This window comes from Jaculus jaculus, chromosome 4 (assembly GCF_020740685.1).
Source record: "Jaculus jaculus isolate mJacJac1 chromosome 4, mJacJac1.mat.Y.cur, whole genome shotgun sequence".
Lineage (NCBI taxonomy): Eukaryota > Metazoa > Chordata > Mammalia > Rodentia > Dipodidae > Jaculus > Jaculus jaculus.
In genome coordinates, this window is record NC_059105.1 from 90,681,986 (window position 1) to 90,709,334 (window position 27,349).

Below are 27,349 nucleotides of genomic sequence, written 5' to 3' on the forward strand. Positions count from 1 at the left end.
CTGCCAAACACATATTTGTTGATAAGCAACATTTAAATTAGAAAGCTAGAAGAACTTTGTTCTTTACTTAGGTCCTGAGAAGAGAAGTTGAAGTGTTATCTCAACTTGCTTCTTAAAAGAGTATAAAGGAAGACATCACTGAGGAATTCCCATACTCTGGTAGAAAGATCCAGCAAATACAGACATAAAGTGAGACTGTCTCAGAGAGTGACTGGAAGCAGTGATTTGGGGGCAGAATTCCTTGGGTGGGGGGAGGAATTGTAGACCTAAGGAGACAATGCTTTATAATCTACTGAACAAATGCTAAGTCAAATTACAGAAAACACAGAACTACAGAGATAAAAGCATATTCCCTGGGGCCAGGAAATTGTAGAGCACTTAAAATGAGAGAATTTCCCCTGGCCCACTCCCTATATTTATCTTTCTCTTCTCATTTCTTTTATCTTCATTTCTCATTTCCTATATCTTACTGACATTTTAAAATAATTATTCCATATGGAATTACTCAGCAGTATATATATATAAATAAAACAGTTTAAATGTAAAAAGTTGTATTTTTTTCTAAACAATGATATGTTCTGCATACTTTTCATCTGAAAAAAACTTACTTCCTAAAAGCAACTGAAATATAGTGTATACTATGACAAAAATATGTAACAGTGAGGTTAAGAATAAATTACTTGTAATCTTTGCTTCTAAAATACTTAAACTTTTATGATTTTTCCACAAAATGGGAAAATATTTTTCTCTTCATTAAATTTATTAGGCTTAATAAAATTACCTTTTGGTTACTTTTGGTTTAAAATTGAGTGATATGAATCTAAAACAGCTTTCTTAATCATCTCCCTATATTCACTTGGAGAGTTTTCCAAAACAGCACAGCTAAGAAGTAATATTTATGTAATGATTTCAAGTTTTTAAAAGGTTAAAATATATTTCATTACTGCAGCCCCTTAGCTTGCCCTAAATAAACATTTTAAATTCTTTCTTTCATCATTTTTCTTAAGTGTTAATTTAAGAAAATTAATTTTAAAAGTTATCCTAATGTGATTAGTTCCATAGATTTTATTTGAGAATGAATTTGAATGATTTGTTGAACATTTATATTTGGTAGATGTTATGAACTTTGACATGCAAAAGCTTCCTGCAGACTGATGAAACTGACAGCCACCCTATCGAACTGATCCATTTGTATATTTGCATACAGGGTAATCCTCAGGACAAACCCATGGAGCTTCATATACCTACCATGGGGCACACTGTGAAAAGACCAGGCACACTTTGCAGAGGCTAGGAGGAGGCAGGAAGGAATCAGCCCCCAGGGTTCATGTGGCACATGGCCCTGGTTAGATCCCTTCTCAATGTGCCACTGCGAAGCGTCCTGCAGCAGATCCCAGGAGGACACAGCTGCTGCTGCCCAGAGAAGCTCATGGTGCCTGTCAAGAGGGACCCCATGCTGGGAACAAAGCCAGGAAGCACAGCTGTCTCCTAAAAGTATGTCCCCTGTTCTCTGCTCTGTGAAGATGTTACTTGTGTGTCTTTGCTCAGGACCTAACTAGGCAGGTTTGTTCCCCTCACATTCTGGGATCTCAGAGTTCACTAAGACTTCTTTCATGCTTAGTCATTCCTCAAGCCCTTAAGTGGAGCAAACATTCCAGAGCTTAAACATTGTGCTAAGTGCTGCAAGTCTAATCCTCCTCAAATCGCACAAACCTAAGCCTAACTGTGTGTGGTGGGTTGAACTGTGCTGTCCCCCAAGAAAAAGACATGTTGAAGTCTTAACTTCTACCTTGGAATGTGATTTTATTTGGAAATAGAGGTTTCAAGTAGATTAATATGAGATAATTTGAGTGGGTCCTAATCCAATAATGACCAACATTCTTATAAAAAAGAGGAATTTGAACACAGACAAGTACTCAGAGAAAAAGACAGGATAAATACACACAGGAAGCACACTGTGTGAGAACAGGCTATTAGAGAAATAGACCTACAATCCAAGGCGTGAAAAGACCAGGTGCACTTTGCAGAGGCTAGGAAGAGGCAGGAAGGAATCCAGCCCCCAGGGTTCAAATGGCACATGGCGCTGGTTAGATCCTGATTCCTCACTGTGCCACTGTTTCTGCTAAGCACCTAACTTCTACCCTAAGCCAATCTGATGTTGCTTTGTGATGGCAGCCCTGGCAAACTAAGAAATCAACTGCATTGCCCTTGGCATTCCCTGTTCCTCCACTATTATTCTTTCGTGAGTTTGACTCACTGAAGCTGATTAACTGAATTTCTCTTTGGTAAAATAGCCTCTCTTAACTTCAATGATGGAATTTAATCTTAATTACTTCATTGCTATCACAAATGAAGCTATAAGAAAAGAGTAGCACTACAAAAAGAAGTGTCCTCTTTGAGTGCCCAGACCTAAGGACGCTCTGCCCCTCCACATCTTGGCCTTACAACCTCCTCATACAAGGGGCAATTCTCGCTTCCCATCCTCCAAATAAATGAGAGTTTATATGGTGAGGCACCTATTATTTGGTCTATTTCTGAGGTAGCCCAGCCTGTTCCAGTACAACCTGTATCTGTTTGTCAGTGACTATGTCCAGAGGAGACAGGATATCTCTAGGCTTCTGGAATACTTCTAGTAGTGGTAAGACCCACCTCATCGAAACCCATATGTCCTTGTCATCTCAGTGCTTCCAGACACACGAATCTACAAGGATTAAAAATGTGAAGTCTTGGGGCTGGGGAGATGGCTCAGTTGGTAAAGTGCTTGCCACTCAAGCATGAGGATCTGAGTTTGAATCCTGAGTACCCATTTAAAGCCTGGCATGGTGGTACACCTTATAATCTTAATGCAAGGGAGGCAGAGATAGGAGTATGCCCAGGGTTTGCTGACTAGTTTAGCTGGAATGGGGAGACCTGGGTTCAGTGAATGAGAGACCCTGTCTGAGAAAAATAAGGGGAAGAGTTATTGAGGAAGACATTCATCACCCTCTGTCCTCTGAGTGTGTACCTGCACACACATGTGCCCACACATATATGAATACACATATATACACAAGCAAAAATAAAAGTGAAGTCCTTTTTCTTCCTTTGTAATAATGCTGGTAAAATGTAACCCTGTATAGAATACAGGAGAAGAAGGAAGGAAGGAAGAAAGGAAGGAAGGAAGGAAGGAAGGAAGGAAGGAAGGAAGGAAGGAAGGAAGGAAGGAAGGGAAGAAAGAGGGAGAGAATGGGTGCACCAGGGCCTCTAGCCACTGTAAACGAACTCTAGATGCATGTACCATCTTGTACATCTGGCTTAGGTGAGTACAGAGGAATTGAACCTGGGTCCTTAGACTTCATAGGCAAGCACATGAACCACTAAGCATCTCTCCAGCCCCTGACTCAATTATTTTTCAATATATTTTTCTGATTAAAAATATTTATTGAGGGCTGGAGAGATGGCTTAGCAGTTAAATGCTTGCCTGTGAAGCCTAAGGACCCCAGTTCTCGGCTCAATTCCCCAGGAACCATATTAGCCAGGTGCACAAGGGTGCATATGCATCTGGAGTTTGTTTGCAGTGGCTGGAGGCCCTGGCACCCCTATTTTCTCTCTCTCTCTCCCTCTCCCTCTTTCTCTCTCTCTCTGTTTGTCGCTCTCAAATAAATAAGTAAAAATAAACAAAAAAATATTTATTGAGACCAATCTCCTAGGGCATTATCAAACTTTTCATCTCTTTTCAACAAAAATATCATTACACAAATAGCCACCATTTGTACCAGTCACCATGCTTTCCATAACACCATGGAAGGTGCACATACGATTACTAAGTCAAGGTACCATGCTACCTCACAGATAAGATGACTACGTGATGCTCACCCGCTCCAGCTTCCAGATTCACTTTTACAGTCCATGCACGAAACCAAGTCTCCGGCTTCAGAGTGCAAGCTCTGAACTCCTCCCATTCTCAAGTGTTCGTTAGGTGTCAGCTGCCATGATGAGAACAAGGTAGAATAAAATTTTGTATGACTGTATTCTTGGCAGTCAAGTAGTGAACAGTTTAGGAGAGGAAATGGCAAATAAGCATCTCTTTATAGCACAGTCTCCTATCTGCAGTATGGGCACTGCCATTATTTATATCAACGCCCCCTAATACATGATACCAGGAACTCTAGCTCTAAAACCCATTAAAAATCATATTCAAAAAAACTATCTTCAGAGAAGACAATTGATCTAGATGATAGGATAATTAAATTATGTAGTATGCTGACTTGATACTCAAACTGAAATAATGCACAAGGCCAGCAAAACTGCCATCTTGGCAGACCAGGGAAGCAGCACAAAGGCCGTCTGGCAAGGATGGCTTTCCCATGCCTTACTGGCTGAAAGCTTCTTGGAAGAGGACTCGCCCTTCCTTGCATTGAGGCAGATTCTAAACACCCATAATGAGACCCCTTGCTGCAGTCACACATGAATGCATCTGCTACAGCCAAGACTAGCAAGCATCTCCAATGTCCAGATTTCTTTATTTTCTTGATTTAATTTCCTCAAGCTTTCTAGGACTGAGTGGTTCTGATAATTGCTAACTCACTCATATGTCAGCCACATACAAACTTGTGTTAATTGCTGAAACACATCTTCACTTTCTTGGGCCTACTCATTGTTGTACCAGCCCAGCATTTATCCAACTCTTTTGTTCTCTTTAATTTATATGGTTGCTACTTTGGTAATATATTTAAGGACCTTTTCTCTATACTCTAGTCCCTTCTTGTCTATTAAGGATACATTCAAAAATTCCCAGTGAATGACAGGTTATATTGAAATCTGTGTGTGTATGTGTGTGTGTGTATTCCTATATCTATATACTTATGGAAAAGTTTATAAATTAGACACATTAAGGAACTAACGGGGCTGGAGAGATGGCTTAGCAGTTAAGGTGCTTGCCTACAAAGCCAAAGGACCCAGGATTGATTCCCAAGTACTCCTTTAAGCCAGATGCACAAGGGGGTACATGCAACTGGAGTTCCTTTGCAGTGCCTAGAGGCCCTGGTGCACCCCATTCTCTCCGTGTCTGTTCTCTCTCTCTCTCTCTCTCTCTCTCTCTCGTTCTCTCTCTCCATTTGCAAATAAATAAATAAAATTTTAAAAAGAAACTTACAATCACTAACAATAAAATAATTATAGCAATATACCATAATAAAAGTTGTTATTGTGGTCTTTTTCAAGATAGTTTATGCATAGCAAATCATAGCAACCTTAGCATTCCCTTATGCAGAACTTTCACCTTTCACTGAAATGAAGGTTTTGGCATGTTTAAATTTCTAGTATCATTGCTCTTGTGCTTCATCTCTAGGAGATTCTTGATCACCAGCACTGTGGTGAGACAATTCCTCTTATAAGATAGCTACTGTCTACTGGTATATACATTATGAACCCACTGGAAAGGGAATATGAGGTTTCATCACACTACTATGAATGATACACAATTTAAAACTTATAAGCCATTTGTTTCTGGAATTTTCCATTTAATATCTTCAGAGTATAATTGATCAAGAGTAACTAAAGTTTGCATAAAGAAAGCCACAGCTAAGAGGAGAATATAGTATATTTTCTCTCAATGGGATTATAAGATCCTTAAGAACAGCGAGCGTGTTCAGTGTTCATTACTTTGGTTTGGAGGCAGTAGATGCTTGAGACAAGTTGTTAAATGGACAGTTCAAAACCTAATACAGAATAGTAGTGATATAGTCTAGACTATATGTCAATAGCCCATCTGAGGTTAGTTTTGAATTCTGATCTAAATAATTTAAAAAATGTTATGGAATAAGTGGGCTCATTTAAAAAGTGAAGAAACAGAGTCCTCAAAGATATATTTCCTGACTTTTCTGACCTTTATCCCTGACTTATAAGTATGCCAGGGGCTGAGAGAGCACTTGCCTTCACAGACTAACGTTTGCGTATTTATGCTTGATTCTTTTTTTAAAAAAGAAGAAAATATGTTACAACGACAATAAAACAGTTTAGAACCTAAACAAAGCAAAACAAAAAAAACAGTACAGAGTTTGCAGAGATACCTCAACAGTTAAAGACTCACTTGCAAAGCTTGCCCTGGTTCAATTCCCCAACACCTACGTAAGCCAGATTCAAAGTACCACATGCATCTTTGATTCCCAACACAGACAACAAAAGGAGGCTGAGCCAGGAGAATCCAAAACTTGAGTGCCAGTTAGTCTGATGTTCCTTTGCAATATAGTAAGAGACCCTGTCTCAGAGGGAAGAGGATGCAAGGATCCACAAAACTAAAGATGACATGAATTAATACTATAGAAACCTACTCCTTCATTAGCTAATTAAAAGACTTAACTCTGCTAAAAATAGAGAGAGATGTGGGGAATAGTTTTACCATAAGTACTTTGGTTGGGTGAAGAATCCTTTACTGTTAAACCATAGGCTATCACAAGCTGAATCTTAGTGTTAAAATTAGGTCACTTCACACAGTGAGCTGTTGGTCAGGGAGGCCCCCAAAACATTGCAGACCATTGTCAAAGCATTTGGTTACCCACCAGAACTAGGTGATAAGACCATATTGCTGAAGACATCAAAGGTTGAGAAATCAAGCTGGCACTGAGACGGAAGCCACCTCCCTGTCAGCTAGCTGTCATAATTCTGGAAAGCATTGTGTGAGCTTCCAGGGTATAAAATTCACCAACAATGTGACCAAACAGTGGATCCTACAAGCCACAAAACCAGCTAGGCAAGATGTGCCCACGGGTACAATAGTGGCACAGGAGTTATAGGGCTAATCAACTCCTGGCTGGCTGTATATGTGCATAGAAGGGAATAGTAGCTGGAGTCCAAGATGAAGGCATCATGCCCCCTTCCTCCATCTACTAGGAAGTGTCCGTAGGTCCATTATCTGTCCATAGACCTGGCTAATGTTGTATTATTCTGCTCCAAAGTTGCCATGATGGCCAGGCCAAAGCATTCACTATTGCAAGATTGCATCATTTTATACTTAGAGACAAAACACTATACAGCTAAGCATTCTAAACACTTAAAATAAATGTTGGGTCTGGAGAGATGGCTCAGAAGTTGAAGATGCTTGCTTGCAAAGCCTGATGGCCTGGGTTTGATTCCCCAGCATCCACATAAAGTCAGATGCATAAAATGGCATATGCACCTGGAGTTCATTTGCAGGGAACATTGCTGAAGAGGAGGTAGAAAGGATGTAAGACCAAAAGGGTGGGAAAGTGTACTTTGAGACATGGTTTCCCCTCCCCCACAGGAACTGATTGATACAATCAAGACCCCACAGTGATTACAAATACCACACTAAAGAGGGCTCTCCTGGTAATGAGGGACAGAGGAAAGGGAACATTAGAGGATAACCTGATGGGAATAGAACCAATTTGCAAAAAAATATATATTCTTATATTAAAGTTCCCAATAAAATTCAAAAAGTGACTCTGTCTTAAAAGAGGTGGAGCACAGCCACCTTAAAGTTATCTTCTGACCTCCACAGCCTATACTCACACATGCACACACATATATGCACACAAATAAATATATAATTTTAAATGTGATATATGAACACAATCAAATTTTATTCAGCTGTAAAGAAAAAACAAAATATGTAGTTTACAAAAATGGATGAAACTGAAAGACATATTAAGTGAAGTAACATATGCTCTGAAGGGAAAGTATCATGTTTCCTTTTCTATGTGTGTTCTAGCCTCTAGCTTTTACATATGTGTGTGATGACAAGTGTGGATCTGGGTGATGGAACTAGACAGGGACACGTGAAAGGAGAAAATGAGGTTTTAAGGAAAGGGTGGAAATAGAAAACGTGACACAAAAGTGAGAAGGGGAATACTGAGAATAGAAGTTTATAAGTGAGGAAGGGGAACAAGAAAATGGGGTATCAGTGGGAGAGGAGGACCAACCAAACAAAATATGTATGGAAATGCCATGTATCCTAATATTGTATCCTAACTAAAAAAGTTAAAAGAAGAAATAACTACCAGCAAACGTGTGCAGGTAATGAAGCATAATGAATAAGATAATGTATTTTATCTTTAACTTATATCTCAACATCCTATTAGGGAAAAATATCTCTAAATCCTGTTCCTAATCCCATTAGCTTTTATGCTTCCTATTGAAACTAGATGATTAATTGGTTGATTAATGGATAATTTAACTTTCTGGGTAAACCATAAAGATAAAGTCTAATCCTGGGAGAATTACTAAATTCTATAAATGATTAGAGAGTTTCAGCAGAGGAAATAATAGCCTCAGAGTAAGATTTACAGATTGGCATCATGGGGTAACATACATAAAGCTATTTTGATATTTGCAAGGCCACATGAGTGAAGTGTTTTATAAGAGCCTCATGAAAAATAAATCCCAAAAACCAATGACAAATTCCTGGTGAATTCAAGGAATTTTTCTTTGACCTTTTCCCACGTATATTAGCATAATAGATTCCACAACAAGACCCAAAGGTAAAAATGACAAATACTGCATAGCATTAAATGGAAGCTTCAGAAATGAGAAATCAACTTTCCTTTGTAAAACTAGCACAAAACCCACATGTGAAAAAAACTAAATGAAACTAAATGAATGTTTTACAACAAGACACCCACTGTGAACAGCCTGATATAAACCTTGGGGTTCTAAGCCTTCCTTCCCTACAGAGACTTGTATCTGTCCATTAATTTTTTGGAGCAGGGGCAGACAATCCATGGGACCCTCAAAATAAGCATAATACAGAGACTTATTTCCCTCAGGCTTCCAGATCATGTGAAGCCACCGAGAGCATGGTGAAATTAAAATCCAAATTCTCATTGTACAGTATAAAATGCAACAATTTGATCTGACTCAGGCCTAACAAGGTCTCATTATATAGACCCTCAGGGTTGAGAAGATGTAGGAGAACTAGGACGGAAAAGCATGCTTTCCACACTACAGCTGCTAGCTGTTCAACAGGGTGAACTTGCATCTCTTTGAACCAAGTTGGTGGAAAACATGTACTGTACCTATTTCATTGGACTCAAACAAAGAGGATGCACTTACCTCCCACCTTGATCACAGAGAACAGAACTTTTCAGGTATCCCAAGTGCTCTTTTCTCAGTCCTAGAGCAGAATTGGATTATTGTATCTGAGAGAAGAATAGTATTATCATGAAGAATATGCAGTTTTAATATATGGGATTTTTAAGAGAAAAAAGGAAGTATAAGAGGGATAGGACCATTCCGCAGGTGAGAGAGCTCCATCACCAAATTATAAGTCAATGTTTGGAAAATCACTCTTAGTTAAGGCCCCTCTACAACCTAGAATTGATTAAAACACGCAAAACTATTTTATTTGCCACTAGAAAAGGTAAAAAATAAAAAAACACCCACAATCATTTCTAGTTGTAATACACCAATGTCCATAGCATGCATCCTGATTGCAAAGATGTTAAATAAAAAAGAAAACTGTCCTTAAAAGATGGTTCAGTGGATATCTCAGCATATCTTAGTTTGGATTCAAAGAACTTATGTAAATCTGAGTGCTGTAGTATACATATGTAATCTTATAATTATGTCTATTTTCCCAGTGTGCCTACACCTAGAAGGGGAATGGACATGGGATATTCATCCAGATTTTGGTGAACATAGCAGTGAATGAGAGACCCTGCCTCAAAAAAATCAGGAGAGGACCCACACCCTAAGTTGTCTTGTGATCACTATACATATGTGCCATAGCATATGTATGCCCATACTCACACACATGAACATATATAGGCACAAACACATCATACATGCACCCCCCAAAAAAAACTAATTAGTGACAATGGTAAAACAGAGCAGTAGGGCCTTAGGAAACAAACAGTTCTGGAAGTGAACTCTCTGCTTCCTCATTCTACTGAAGACATGCCTATTTGTATTGCTGGCTTTCTTTATCTAGTTGCACTGAAAATAATCTGTAGAAGGCATGATAGGGACTTTCAAGAAATGGCAATTCTGTCTAGTAGTTCAGATCAGATTTTGAAAGTTAAATTCTTAGCCTATTCTAAACAAAACCCAAAATAAGGTGTAGCTTGAAGGTCAGTCTGTATGCCATGTTCAGTGACTATCTTCTAAAGCATCTGTCTTCCCTGAGCCAGAATCCTGAGCTTATTGATTGCTGGTCTCTTCCTTTTTTTTTTCCCTTTTATTTCTTCTTTCTCTCTTCTTCCTTATTGTCATCCATTAACATTTAAGAGCCACCTGATCTGGGTGAAGATTTCTGCTAAGTGCTAGGAATAGAAAATTGGATAAAAGAGGCACAGAATGTTAAGCCAGCATCAAGAACAGAAGACTGTGATGGGAGAAATCAACTGCACTGCCATGCTAGGAGCACACATACAAATTCATGACATGGCAGAAGCACACATATCATTGCATGACACAGTAGGGAACACAAAAAGAAAGAGACCAGCAATCAATAAGCTCAGGATTCTGGCTCAGGGAAGACAGATGCTTTGGAAGATAGTCACTGAACATGGCACACAGACTGACCTTCAACCTACACCTTATTTTGGGTTTTGTTTAGAATAGGTAAAGAATTTAACTTTCAAAATCTGATCTGTATGACATAGGAGGAACACACATACAACTGTATGACATAGGAGGAGAACATATACAACTACGGTAGCAGGTTAGAGCACACATTCAACTGTGTGACATAATAGACCACAAAACAACTGTGTGACATGGTAGAGCACACCTGCAACTGTGTGACATGGTAGAGCACACACACAACTGTGTGACATGGTAGAGCACACATGCAACTGTGTGACATGGTAGAGCACACATGCAACTGTGTGACATGGTTGAGCACACATACAACTGTATGACATGGTAGAGCACACATATAACTGTGTGACATGGTAGAGAACACATACAACTGTGTGACATGGTAGAGCACACATACAACTGTATGACATGGTAGAGCACACATAAAACTGTGTGACATGGTAGAGCACACATGCAACTGTGTGACATGGCAGAGCACACATACAACTGTGTGACATGGTAGAGCACACATACAACTGTGTGACATGGTAGAGCACACACACAACTGTGTGACATGGTAGAGCGCACATGCAACTGTGTGACATGGTAGAGCACACACACAACTGTGTGACATGGTAGAGCACACACACAACTGTGTGACATGGTAGAGCACACATGCAACTGTGTGACATGGTAGAGCACACATACAACTGTGTGACATGGCAGAGCATACATGCAACTGTGTGACATGGTAGAGCGCACATGCAACTGTGTGACATGGTAGAGCACACACACAACTGTGTGACATGGTAGAGCACACACACAACTGTGTGACATGGTAGAGCACACATGCAACTGTGTGACATGGTAGAGCACACATACAACTGTGTGACATGGCAGAGCATACATGCAACTGTGTGACATGGTAGAGCACACATACAACTGTGTGACATGGTAGAGCACACACACAACTGTGTGACATGGTAGAGCACACACACAACTGTGTGACATGGCAGAGCACACACACAACTGTGTGACATGGCAGAGCACACACACAACTGTGTGACATGGTAGAGCACACATGCAACTGTGTGACATGGTTGAGCACACATACAACTGTATGACATGGTAGAGCACACATATAACTGTGTGACATGATAGAGCACACATACAACTGTGTGACATGGTAGAGCACACACACAACTGTGTGACATGGTAGAGCACACACACAACTGTGTGACATGGTACAGCACACATACAACTGTGTGACATGGTAGAGCACACACACAACTGTATGACATGGTAGAGCACACATACAACTGTGTGACATGGTAGAGCACACATACAACTGTGTGACATGGTAGAGCACACACACAACTGTGTGACATGGTAGAGCACACACACAACTGTGTGACATGGTAGAGCACACATACAACTGTGTGACATGGTAGAGCACACACACAACTGTGTGACATGGTAGAGCACACACACAACTGTGTGACATGGCAGAGCACACACACAACTGTGTGACATGGCAGAGCACACATGCAACTGTGTGACATGGTAGAGCACACACACAACTGTGTGACATGGTAGAGCACACACACAACTGTGTGACATGGTAGAGCACACATGCAACTGTGTGACATGGTAGAGCACACATGCAACTGTGTGACATGGTAGAGCACACACACAACTGTGTGACATGGTAGAGCACACACACAACTGTGTGACATGGTAGAGCACACATGCAACTGTGTGACATGGTAGAGCACACACACAACTGTGTGACATGGTACAGCGCACATACAACTGTGTGACATGGTACAGCACACACACAACTGTGTGACATGGCAGAGCACACATGCAACTGTGTGACATGGTAGAGCACACATACAACTGTGTGACATGGTAGAGCACACACACAACTGTGTGACATGGTAGAGCACACATGCAACTGTGTGACATGGTAGAGCACACATGCAACTGTGTGACATGGTAGAGCACACACACAACTGTGTGACATGGTACAGCACACATACAACTGTGTGACATGGTAGAGCACACACACAACTGTGTGACATGGCAGAGCACACATGCAACTGTGTGACATGGTAGAGCACACACACAACTGTGTGACATGGTAGAGCACACATACAACTGTGTGACATGGTAGAGCACACACACAACTGTGTGACATGGCAGAGCACACACACAACTGTGTGACATGGTAGAGCACACACACAACTGTGTGACATGGTAGAGCACACATACAACTGTGTGACATGGTAGAGCACACATGCAACTGTGTGACATGGTTGAGCACACATACAACTGTGTGACATGGCAGAGCACACACACAACTGTGTGACATGGCAGAGCACACACACAACTGTGTGACATGGTAGAGCACACATACAACTGTGTGACATGGTAGAGCACACATGCAACTGTGTGACATGGTTGAGCACACATACAACTGTGTGACATGGCAGAGCACACACACAACTGTGTGACATGGCAGAGCACACACACAACTGTGTGACATGGTAGAGCACACATACAACTGTGTGACATGGTAGAGCACACATACGACTGTGTGACATGGTAGAGCACACATGCAACTGTGTGACATGGTAGAGCACACACACGACTGTGTGACATGGTAGAGCACACACACAACTGTGTGACATGGTAGAGCACACATACAACTGTGTGACATGGTAGAGCACACACACAACTGTGTGACATGGTAGAGCACACACACAACTGTGTGACATGGTAGAGCACACACACAACTGTGTGACATGGTAGAGCACACACACAACTGTGTGACATGGCAGAGCACACACACAACTCTGTGACATGGTAGAGCACACATACAACTGTGTGACATGGTAGAGCACACATGCAACTGTGTGACATGGTAAAGTACACACACAACTGTGTGACATGGTAGAGCACACAGACAACTGTGTGACATGGTAGAGCACACACACAGCTGTGTGACATGGTAGAGCGCACACACAACTGTGTGACATGGTAGAGCACACATACAACTGTATGACATGGTACAGCACACATACAACTGTGTGACATGGTAGAGCACACACACAACTGTGTGACATGGTAGAGCACACATACAACTGTGTGACATGGTAGAGCACACATGCAACTGTGTGACATGGTAAAGTACACACACAACTGTGTGACATGGTAGAGCACACACACAACTGTGTGACATGGTAGAGCACACATACATCTGCTAAGTTGACCTGAAATATGAGAGAGGCTTTCCTTGGAGATGCAGTAAAACTGAGACCTGGTGCATAACCAGGAGGCTGCCAATTTCTATGATAAATACCTCACACGAGAAGATTGAATGCTCTGTTAAACCAAATTTTCTGATTAATTGAAATAACCCAAGAACATCTGACCCACACATTTTCTATTTCTTCACATAATTCATCTTATCTGGCACTTCTCTCCAGATTACCTTTGCACTAGACACTCAGCTGGTCTCATTTCCACACCACAGACTTTGTTCCCTAGGCTCTGCACCTCTGCTCAGATGCTGCAGTTGCCTTCTCTCCACACTCTTCCACCCCATTAAATCTGACTTACACAGCATCTATTATGCATCTCAGCCTGGTTGCCTCAGGACAAAGGAGATGCAGAGAATGTTAGTAAGCTAGTCAAAGGTGACACAGCCAGTAAGCAGCACAATTCAAACAAAGCCAATTTCTTCCCCATAACTGTACCTTTCTTTCTGCAATGCTTGATTTCAGGGTCAATATTGAGTCGTGCCATCCGCATCCGCATGAGGTTTGCCGGATAGTTGTAGCCCATACACTTCTTTCCTTTGTCTTTCTGTTGGCTATTCCCTTTCCTGAACTTTGTTTTAGATTATGACACTTAGTAAGTGTCTTAAAATGTGTGTGTGTGTGTGTGTGTGTGTGTGTGTGTGTGTGTGTGTGTGTGTTTCTTCAGCTAACTTATAAACAATTTGTGAGCATATATTGTACCTTCTATTGCAATTTGGGACTACCATACATAGCAGGCAGCCAGCGTTTCTTTTTGGTTCAGATGCCTGAAGATCAGAATAGTAACTTCTTCAGACAACTTCTTAGCTGTATTCAAGGTAAGGGGCATTTTGGTGATTCTGGGCTATAAAGGTTGCATAGGCACCAACCAGACCATTTTTGTGATTAATTGAGTTTTCCCCACAACCAGTGTCATGAATGTAATATCGCTGGTAATGAACAAAAATTAAGGGCTTAAAAGGTTTCCTGAGCTCTGCATTCCATCCCTGAGCAGTCAGACCAGAAGAGTACTCCTCTCCGAATACAAATCAAATACCACTCTGAATATGAAATTAGATTTTTCTATTGAAATTTCTCAGGACATGAATTCTCAAGTGGATCAGTGTTGACACGTATTATTGGGTTTTACTCTTCACAGTGCTGAAGCCACTCCCAGCATGTTCACAAGGCACTTAGAGAAGTGCATTCACGCCACTAGGCTGCCAATTGATCATTTAGTGCATTATCACATAACTTATTACCAGAGAGTGGCAAAAGCACAGAGTAGAATCCTATTCCTTATCATTTGCATGACATATAGAGCACTTGCCACTAAAGAGCTTCAGGCTCTGTGCAGAGAATATCTAATGAGCTGCATTAACTTCTGGGCATCTAAAGTTAATAATCAAAAACAAAGGAAATAGAGGCAAAAATAGAAAAAGTAAAGGTCGGACTAAGGGAAGATCTTATGAGGGTTGATACAGGGGAATTGAGGCAAGTACAAGCATAATGAAATCCCAAGAGAAGAGGAGTGTGCTCTAGCTTCCTAGGAAGGGTGGAACCCCACAAACCACATAACAAAACCACTAGAGAGCCTATTTGCCTATCTCCTGTAGACCAAAGAGAGCAGTATTATAGTCAACTGGACAAAGGATTGCAGTCAATGCTCTATTTCAACCAGCTTAATATCTAGGGTTCAATAATCTGTGAATAAAAAGTATTTAGAGTAACAATTTGGAATGGGGAGAAGGGTTAGCAGTTATAGGAGCTTCCATACAAAGCCTGCTGGCTTGGGTTTCGTCCTCAGTAACCACATAAATCCAGATACACAAAGGGTCACATACATCTGGAGTTCATTTGCAGTGGCAAGAAGTCCTGGCACACCCATTCTTGATCTCTCTCTCAAACTCTTTCTTTCTCATAAATAAATGAATGAAAATATTTTTAAAATAAAGAAAACAGGGCTGGAGAGATGGCTTAGTGGTTAAGTGCTTGCCTGTGAAGCTGGTTCGAAGCTTGATTCTCCAGGACCCACGTTAGCCAGATGCATAAGGGGGCACATGCGTTTGGAGTTTTTGTGCAGTGTCTGGAGGCCCGGCATGCCCATTCTCTCCCTCTCTTTTTCCATGCACCTTTCTCTGTCTGTTACTCTCAAATAAATAAATCAAAGTGAAAAAATTTCTTTAAAAAAAATGTTGCAGGGCTGGAGAGATGGCTTAGTGGTTAAGCGCTTGCCTGTGAAGCCTAAGGACCCCGGTTCGAGGCTTGGTTCCCCAGGTCCCACGTTAGCCAGATGCACAAGGGGGCCCACGCGTCTGGAGTTCGTTTGCAGAGGCTGGAAGCCCTGGCGCGCCCATTCTCTCTCTCCCTCTATCTGTCTTTCTCTCTGTGTCTGTCCTACTCAAATAAATTAAAAAATATATTTTAAAAAAAAGTTGCATTGCATGGAACATGTGTATTTTTCCTTGTCATCATACCACAAACAGTTCAACATAACAATCATCTACCACAAACCACATACCACAAACAGTTCAACATAACAATCATCTACATGGCATTTGCATTGTATGAGATACTGTAATAGCCTAGAAATGATTTAGTACAGATATTGACAGTCTAGAGAATAGTTAAAAAACAAATAATGGTATGAATAGTTCCATGCAAGCGATATGCCAGTTTTTAAAACCCACAACTCCCTAGTGAATAACAGCAATCCCACTAAGGAGGGCCCTCAGTGGAGTGGAGACAGGGAGGAGGAAAATGATGGTATCAATATATGATGTGTTCATATAAAATTTCCATTTAATAAAAATAAAAGTATACAAGATAAAATAAAATAATTATACAATTCAACTCTAAAAATATTAATTAGAAAATAAAATAAGAAATAAAATGAAATAGAAGATAAAAAAGGTATTGTGAATGTACAGGATTTGGCATTTGTAGGGGGGTACTAGAAACTATTCCCAGAGGATTCCAAATAAGTACTAGATTTGTTCTAGAAAATAGAGTGAAAAATTTTTCATCAAAATACACTTTATTCATTATGAAAATTATCAACACAAAAGATTTTAAAATATGTTTCTGCATGGTCAGGGATATGTTCAAAAATGAAGACGGAATAAGTACAGAAAAATATTTATGTGCATCCAAAGTAGAGTCTATATTCTATTTAAACATAAAGAAATTGTCTAGAGAAGACAGTGAAAACCCCTGGAGTCCCACCATTGCTTGTTTGTGAAAGTAAGAAGTACTCAATGTGACTGACCATATCCATGCCCTCCAAGCAATTTTACTTGTCAATTTTCTCTAGACCATTCCTTTTTTTTTTTCTTTTTCACAATTTTTATTAGGCCATTGCATATAGAAATAAGCAGACACAGTCACATGCCATACATACATGGGCAAGGGTCTACTCAATGAGAAGTAGAAGATCATGAATCCATATAGGCTTATAATTTCTAGTTAATTAATTTGGACACACCTTTCACAACTTTGCAATGGACCTGTAGATATAGTTTACAGATGAAACATTTTTTGGACATAACTTCACCATGTACGCCAGGATAACATCAAACACACAACTTTCTTGCCTCAGCATCCTCAGTTCTAAGTACTGCCATTACAGGCATGAACCACCACACCTAGCTTGGACACTTTTCCTTTATCACATTTTAATATGCATTCTGGGTGTGTCTTAAAGACTATGTTAACTCCTAATATCTTCCCCAACTACTACTGGCAGCAACATAAGGCTGCATTAGCTCACAAAGGTCTCTAATCTCATGCAGTTCTCATTACTAGGATGTACTCTGTCCAAGAAAATGCCAGGAGAAAAGAGATAACTTGAAGGGATTTGGCAAGACTTCTCTGGTCATTTGCAAGAGATAAACGTTTCCTTTGCCTCATTAATTCACATCTTTTGGCATAGAGAACATGCATTATCCTTGCTATTTATCACCAGCCCCCCAAATCCTAGAAATTCTGTGCAAAAGCTTAATGGCTCAGACTATAAATGGCAAGCAAAATTCCCCCAGCTGGTGTCTGCACCATTCTAGAGCCATTCATTGGATGGATATTGCTTTCCAGATGAAAATTAAGCTGGAAGATAAAATGGGAAAAGCTTCACAAAGTGCCATGTCATCTCCAGATATATTTTGGAGCAGTTTAATCTCCATTTGTCAAGGACTACAGCTGTCTGCCTAGAAAGTTCATCAAGGAATGGGAAACTGAGCTCACATGAAAAATATAAAAAGTCATTCTTAAAGGACAGAGTGCCAACTTTTGAACCATCCATGTACCCTTTTTACATGATACACAGAGATTATTTGTAACATGTTCTCCACGTTTTGGAAGTTATAAAAGTAAAGAGTTCAGATAATGTCTCCAAAAAGCTCATAGTCTTTTGGTGGAGAAAAAATACATGTATATTATTATATAATAATGATGAGATCTATAAATAATGAGATATATAACATATCATTTGCCATTGTGTATGTCCCTTTATTGATTTGAAGGCAAGAAATGACAACTCATAAAACCATGAAAGTCAATTTAATCAGTAACTTAATAAAATGTGGAAGGATAATCCTGAAGACACATGGCACATCATATTGTTGAAAAATCTTAAAAGTAAGGTTTTGTGTGATTGCATGCAAGCTAATGGGCAGTGGCTGCTATTAAAGCTTTTTAAATAGAAGTAATGTTCGAAGGCTAATCATTTATGAGTGAATTCATCCATACATGTGAATGTTTAACAATCTGGAAGGCATTATTGCCCTGACCTAAAGTAGTAATAAGAAGTAGCATGGTTAATATTGACTGTCAACTTGACAGGATCTAGAATCTCTTCAGAGTTAAAATTTGGGGAATTTCTATAAGGAACTTTTACATTGGGTTAACAAGTGTGGACCAAGGAAGGCCTCCCCTAAGTGCAGATGGCACTATTATATCAGCTGGGGTCCTACCCTGAATAAAAAGGAAAAAGTAAACAGGGCACCAGTATTCATCTCCCTCCTGAATGTGGATGTAATAAGATCAGCCACCTCACATTCCTGCTACGGTCACTTCTCTACCACAGTGGACTATCCCATTAAACTGTAAGCCAGAATAAACTCTTTCATCTTTAAGTTGCTTTTTGTCAGGTATTTTGTCAGAGCAATGGAAATAGTAACTAATACAAGGAATGGCAGAGATATGTGTTTAGTTTTGATCATGTTAAATTTGAATGTGAGCCAATAGCTCATCTCTCAGGAATAGATGGATAAAACCATTGAAATTTGAGTCTATGAGAGGTCATTGCTAAGGTCTGGAATTAGGACACATTTTTAATGAAGTGGTATGTTGATTCACATGCACAGGAAAGACTATGGTCAGAAACAGGGAGGATCATGAGAAGGGGTTTCATTTGGGAAGAAGGAAGAAGACCAGTGGGAAATTGCTTTTTTGCCTATAGCAGTATATGTAGTATGTATGCTGTATGCATCTTTGTATGATGATAGGCACCCCATGTGCTTGCCTGTAGCACCCTATGGGTTCACCTACAGTGGTCAGAGAACATGAGGTGTCTCCTTCATCACTCACCCACCCATTTATTTTTTCCCCTTGCAATGGAGTGTCTTATGGATACCCATACTTGACATTCATGAGATCCAGCAATTCTTCAGTCTCTGCTCCCACATGATAGGGGTTACAGATGTATGTGGGTTCTGAAGATTTGTTCTTCTGTGGCCTCAGACCCTCATTCTTACAGAGGAAGAATATTTAACTACTGAGCCATCTCTCTAGCTCCCGGAAGGAGCAGTCAGAAGAGTCACAGGGTGACAGGATCATGCCACATCCAAAGTTTGCCTGATAACTCAGGATGGTCAACGTGTTTCATCCTGCAGAGAACTGAAGTGGAGAAAGTGAAAAACCAAGACATGACCATTGGAATTAGACTATGAGACTGTAGTAAAGAATAAAAGAGAACATCCTGTAATTCCATTGTTCACTGGGCACAGGCCAGAGGATCACTGAGAGTTCAAGGTCAGCATGAGCCACACTGCAAATACTTTCTTAAGTTCCCTGCCCCAGCCTCAAAAACAATGAGAAGAAAAAGAAGAACATGTTGAAAATTGTGAGGTCAGAAGCCACATACTCCAAGGAGAGTGTGAAAGCTAAGCAAGTAACGATGGCTCTTACAGACCAGGGTATTTGCTAGCAGAATCAAGGGATATAAAAGGACCTCATTTCTTTGATTGGATTTTGTCTTTGTTTATGTTTGTACTGTTCTCAGTTGATGGGAACCTGAACATGTTTGTCAGCTGGAGAGAGGAATCCAGAAGCTCTGGAGAATATATTTATAAAACTGGAAGGGAATAACTCCCATGGCAAGATTCCACTGAGTAAGGGATGTTTCTCTATGGGGATTAGATGGGAGAAGAAAATGAGTTAAGATACTGAGCAATATTTCAAAGAGGGAAGTTCTGCTCTCTGGTGCTCACAGCAGCAAAGTGGACTGCTGTGATGTCTCTCACATTGGAAGAAGGTTGCCCAGCCTGTGGAACTCCTCAGACCAGGAGGTGGCTTGGACTTGGGCCTTAGCAGAATGTGTATCAGAACTCAAAAGAGAGTAGACACAAGCTCTGCTGAGAAACTTGTAAGGCCCAGTTACAGTGAGTCTAACCACAATTTTGTTTTCAAACTCTAGGATTGGCTTTCTACTATGTGGATACTAAGTAGCCTGTGTATAACAGGATAAGACACAAAGCAAAACGACTGGCTGCCTTGGAACTTCTGTTACCCAGAGTTCTTTGAAACTTGTGGGAATAACAGAAGGACAGTGGATCAAGGAGACCAAAAGTGTTGAGTGCTGCTGAAATCCTAGAAAGGAGGCTCCCCTGGAAAAAGGTATAAATGAGTCCCAAAGGTGTCTGGACAGTTGTGACTAATGAGGAGAAAGGTGGTGTGGTGGCTTGATTCAGGTGTCCCCCATAAACTTAGGTGTCCTGAATGCTAGGTTCCCAGCTGATGGACATTTGGGAATTAATGCCTCCTCGAGGGAGTGTATTGTTCAGGGCGGGCTTATGGGCGTTATAGCCAGTTTCCCCCATGCCAGTGTTTGGCACATTCTCCTGTTGCTATGGTCCACCAGATGTTGGCCAGGGGATGATGTCCACCCTCTGCACATGCCATCGTTTTCCCCTGCCATAATGGAGCTTCCCCTTGGGCCTGTAAGTCAAAATAAACCTCTTTTCCCCACAAGCTGCTCTTGGTTGGGTGATTTCTACCAGCAATGCGAGCCTGACTGCAACAGGTGGGCATACATAAGATCATTCTTCCTAGGAATATGACTACAGAAACAGAAAATTTTCCTTCTTAAGAAGGTAGTGGGGGTGGGAACTGAGAAGAAGGCTCAGTGGTTTCAAGTATTTGTTTGCAAACTCTGCTTACCCAGGTTCAATTCCCAAGCCACCTATGTAATCCAGACACAAAAAAATGGTGTGAGCATCCGACATTCATTTGCAGTTTTAAAAAAGGGAGGGAGGGAGTGGTATACACATGCTAAATAATTTTAGAAGAAGAATGTGGTTAGTTCACAAGGAAATACCTATGAGGCCCACTGAGCTGTCCAGACAGACGTTTCACCATTACACACTGACTTTGGTCCTTCCTGACAGTTCAAGCAGAAATGCTAAGAGGAAAAGTTTCCAAGGAAACTGGAAAATAGCATGGCAGGTGTGAAAAGTATGTTTGACCCAAGAAACTCCCTGTGTCCCATTGTAATGTGACTCGCTACACTTTCTACACTACCAGTTGGAATATGAGGGTCGTGAGGCATACTCCATTAGACAAATCTTCCAACAAAAAAAAAAAAATGACTTGTTTGATTAGTTTGGGGTTATATTTCAGCGGAACAAACAGTAAATGCAGGATGCTACTTAGATATATGATGCACTGGAAGAGATTGTTTAGGACATTGAAGTCAATGTTGTTTACTGGAATATTGAAAAGATAATGTAACTGAGCTAGGTTAACCCATTTAGGGATGCATCTCTTCCTGAGGGAAACTACAGAGCCATTCCTCACAGGCAGACTTCTCTGCCCCCACACCATTAGACACTCAGAGTCAGATAACAGGATATTACACTTATCAATGTGAACTGCAAAGCCCTCAAATAAATCCAATTACCAGTGAGATAACCAAAGAAATATGCTCTTTAGGGGGAAAAAAAATGATTTCATAGAATGTTATTGTATGTGAGGAATGTTCTATGAAAGGACAAAATTCATCCAGCTCTCCCCGTGTGTGCTCGCTCTTTCCCTCCTCTTGCCTCTCCTCTACCCTATGGAGCTGGCTGCTGGCAGGGCTCTTTGTGGGGGTTAGCGATAAGGTGGCCGTCTTCCAAAAGCAGCCCTTGGGGCCTGGCCTGGATCCGAGGCTGGAGCAGAAGGTGAGACACAACACAGGTGTCAGTGGGGCTCCTTCTCTGTTCTGCAGCACAAATGGTGGCTGATCCTGGGGCCAGAGGAGGTAGTTATGGCCCAGAACCTGCTGATGATATTTTCTAATTATAAGAATTTGGGGAAAAAAATTGCTTGAAAATACTTCAAAAGACAGATCAACAATTTCTCACTGGGCTTAAAGGGGGGCTGAGTATATTATGAAGCTCTAATGATAAAGAATTGGACAGTCTAGCCGTCCAATCACCGGTTCCCAGTAAGCACTGTTTAGTCCAACCCTCTGTATTAATTCATGCTGTCTGTCCACAGAAAAAGGGGTCCTTCCTTCATTCTGCAACCCTCCCATCCACTTTCAATGGTCAGTGCAAAACTCAGCCTTTCCAACGTGCCTAACTAGACTACTTCGGCTCTCCATCTCATTTTCTCTAAATATCCATGTCACCTATTTTCTGCCTTTCCTGTGACCCCGATTTATTGCATAAGGGCATGATAAAGCCAGTCATAAGTAGATTGTCACTATATGATCACATGGGGTTGTTCAATAGCACAGACCTTGGCCCTACCCACCCATATACATGCTGAGTACTGCTTTCACAGCAGGGGCCACGGAATCTCCGGGCAGTCAATATCCTCCTAGGTAAGTCGATGTTATCAAGCCAACCTCAAACCCATTGTGGCATAAACAGAAACCATGGAGTGCAAAAGGAAAGCTACCTGAGCCACAGATCTTTTCCACGTGTCCGCATGTGACCATCCTGCAGGAAGTCATCACGGTCATTTCTGAATATGGCAACACTGGCCAGGGCAGGCATGTGCACAAGGCCACCATGGTGTCAGAAATGGAGGCCTGAGGCTATGCAGGAAGGCTATGAGTAAGATTCACATTTGCCAAAGGTTTCTTGGTGCTGCCATGACATAGAGTCACAGAATTTTTCTCACCACAGCCAAGCATCCTGTCCTCTGTTTATAGAGGTTTGGTGAACAGGCCTATGGCCAGCCTGATGACTCTGTGAGAAACCAAAGAAGTGTGGCACAGCATGGTTACTCACTGGAGAAAGACCAAATTACAGCTGACTCTGGGTTCAGAGTTTTCCTCATACATCATGTTCTTCTGCATTGAGCCCCTAACCTGAGCATGTCTGCAATAACTGAGGAGTTTCTCCACTCGCTGTATCCTCATTCACACAGACACCCTTTACACTGTCTTCATGCTGGTTCCATTGTGAATACAGGACATAACCTTGACCAAGTCCTGCTCATCATCTACAACAGCCGCTGAAGCCAGAGTTATAGTTCTCTCCAGTTTAACAACATGTCATCTTGGAGCCTGGGTAAAACCCTATGGTGGTTTGAAGCAGATACCTCCCATAAGCTCATGTGTTTTGAATGCTTAGTCCCGAGCTAATGGCAATTTGGGGGATGGAGCCTTGCTGGAGAGTGTGTTCTTGGGTTGCTGAGGGTAGGCGTCATGAAGTTTCCTGTAACCCAAATAAAAACTTACCTTGGATCAGCTGCTTTTGGTCTGGTGGTTTGTCCCAGCAACAAGAATGTAACAGCAACAGATCCTTTGCTGGACTCTGTACACTCTTGGTCCTAATTCTGTAAATTTTATTATTGTTGTTCTAATCACTCACTGCTTTCCAGTGTTAGAAGTCCAAGGAAAATAAAAGGGTAGACATTACCCAGTTTTTTTCTAAGACCCAATGTACCATGCATGGTGAGTCACAACTTTAATCTCAGTACTCAGAAGGCTAAGGTAGGAGGATCACCAAGAGTTGAAAGCTATGGTGAAACACACAATTAGTTCCAGGCTAGCCTGGGCTATAGTGAGACTCTGCTTCAGAACAAAACAAGGGGATTCAGATCCACGTTCTTCACACGGGACCCTCCTAAACACTGTCTGATCACACAGTTGGAGGGTTCTCACAGATGCCTCGCAGAATGAAACCACCACAGCTCCTTTTAAACATAAATCTTTGCAAAACTGGTGGAAACGTTTCTTTTATCTCAGTTTTCTAAAAGCCATGAAAGACAAGAAGCACGATTTTAATCATTTGCTTTGGTTTTTCTTCTCAAATTGCATACTTAATGAAGAATTTGGTATCAAAACATACTTTTCAAAGTCTCAGACTCCAGAAAAGAAATTACTATTTATAAAATCAAAGCTTTATCCCCACAAAAACCTAAAAACTTTAGGCCTCACATGGCACTACTTTGTTCCTCAGAATTTACTACAATAAGTCTTAAGAGTTTTTTTAAGTTTTATATTGTATTCTATGTCAACTTAGAAACAATGGTAAATGTTTGTGCCTCTCATATCTTCTAAAGACTGGTTCTTGGTGGGGTATATTTTTCTCTAAGCAAGAACAGGAAAGCAAAAACAGCCCTGGGAGCCCCCAAGTTTTATGGTAAAATCAATTTCTTGTCCAGTAATATTTCCTAAGTTCTATCTTCCTCAGGCAATGAGGCACTCAAGAGGTACTACCTTTGGCCTGTGTTCTAGAAGCCTCCATTCCCACTTTTCTCACAGAGGAAGGGAGGCATGATGATCTCCTGATGCCAGTACCACACATCAGTAACCTGAGCCTCTTTCTACTGTAGTATTTTACAGCTCTGCTATGAAAATCACCTAACAGGACAGGACTCATACAGGGTATACTAGAACATAGATAGGAATTTATTTAAAAGTCATTGCTATTCATTATCATAGAAGGAATGAAATGTTGGAGGCTGGGAGGACCCTAGGGACCTCACTACAACCCCTTATTTTAGGGTCTGGTCCAGTAGGAAGAAGCAGAAGCCTGGCCTTGGTTGGAGCCTAAGCTCTAATTCTTGTAGGTCCACAAACACTTTTCTGAAAGCCTTATGGGAAGATGTTTAGAAGGTCAGAAGTGTGGGCATGTTGGGTAGGAAATGGAGTGTCTATAACACGGGAAGCACCATACCACTAGTGCCTGCAGGGTAGTGCCCCATATCAGACCCAGCCTCTCTGAAGAAACGCTCCAAAAAATTCCTGCCTTGAATCCCTAAATTCAGAATATTGTGAAATTTGGAGAAAGGGACAATTAAGTAAAACTAACAGCATTGGAGTGGACTCTAACCATGACTAGTATGTTTATAAGAAGAGAAAATTAGGAAAGAGAAAAACCACATAAAAATTCAGGGAGAAGTTAGCCATCTACAAGGAAAGAGAAGTGACCCTCCTAACATTTTGGTCTTGGACCTCCAGCTTCCAAAATAGTAAGAAAATAAAGTTCCCTTGTTTCAGCCTCCCAATCTGTGGTACAACCCCATTACATGAGAATATATGCTAAGCAAAGATGATAAATAATTTGGCATTCACTCAAGTCACCTCCTACCCCTAGATAACTGAGGAAAAAACTTTTTCTCTTTTCAGGGACTTTGGCTTTCAGAAGAGAACCAAGCGTGTACCAGGACTATCTGCAAGACCAGGGGCAAGTAATGTGGCCCTACCAGGAGCCAGAGTCACAAATCTGTTCCAAGATCAGTAAAGAAATGTGAAAGTGGACTGGAGAGCTGGCTTAGTGGTTACGGTGTTTACCTGAGAAGCCAAAGAAACCAGGTTCAATTCCCCAGGACCCACGTAAGCCAGATGCACAAAGGGCACATGCATCTAGAGTTCCTTTGCAGTGGCTGGAGGCTCTGGTATGCCCATTCTATCTCTCTCTCTCTCTCCTTGCAAATAAGTAAATTAAAAAAAAAAGAAAGAAAGAAAAGAAATGTGAAAGTCCCTTCCAGTCTGAAGCAGCTCCTTTACAGCCCAGCTGCCCATGTTTCTAGGCTGCCCTGTTAGGCTTTAGATGAGTGCAGAGCAGGACAAGGAAGCAGTCCCTGGTCAGTGGTCCCTCTCCAAGGAGGGTGGGCTGTCCTCTCAAGTCCACCTCAGCTGGTTGGATGCTCCAGATTCCTTGGACTCTGCCGCCTTGCCACAGCTTCCATTTTACACCATGTAGGCAAGTGGCATTCTCCTCCTCTCCATTCTACTAACATTTTGGTTTCATCTACAGTGAATCCAAAGAAGGGGGGATTAATGTCGAGGTCCAGGTGGTTAAAAAAGCCACCCAAGTATGAGAAAGAAAAAGTACAACATTTATAAATATCTTTATTTATCAACCAGTTGTCTTTCCCCTACTTTTATAAATCCTTGATCAGGGTAGGCAGCCAGATGTAAAATCTGACAATTTATTACGTAGTGATGAAAAGCAGCTCAATCACTAAACATTTCAAAGAATCCAGTTTCTACTCGTTTGATTCTTTAGTACCTCTTAGCTCTGTTCTTGGATTCTAAATTGAATGATCAGCCCCTAAAATTCTATCTGTGTCCCTTACCAAGCCATATAAAACCTTACTTTCAAAAACTTACTTCCCATTAGTCACTAAATAATGCTAATAATGGTGACGACAGGGGTAGTGATAGAATTTAAAACTCCTCATGCTTCTTCATGCCACATGTCCTTCAAACCCCCTTTGCAAGTAGCTCATTTAAGACTAGATATCGGTGTTTGTTGTTGTTTGTTGTTGTTGATGATGAAATCATAAAGTCCTTTTTAAAGATGAGGATGCCGAGGCACATGCAGGTAAGACATGGTCTAAACTCACACCCTGATGAGTGGAAGAACTGGGGCTTGAACCCTGATAGCTGGGTTATAGAGCCAGGTCTTGGTTCCAGGCCAGTTGATCTGCACTCATCTAGCTGCACCCTTTCTATAGGCAAACACAGATATCTGCATGCAGGGCTTTCAAATGTCCTGCTTTGTTCTTAAAATATATTGTGCTAATGATGTGCTGATTGAAAAGAGCATTGGACCAAAATATTAAAATACCAAAGATATGATTTCATTGTCTTGTGACCTAGGAAAATCATTTGTGTACACTAAGGAAGTGGAGCAAGCATAAAGACAGAAGAATTGGAGGCATAATGATAGGTAGAGGCAGACATTCAGGAGTACTCAAACTCTGTTGAATGCAGACCATGCATCAAAGATCTGGTAGAGGGCTGGGGAGATTGCTCACTGGTTAAAGGCATTTGCTCGCAAAGCCTAATAGCCTGGGGTCAATTCCCCAGT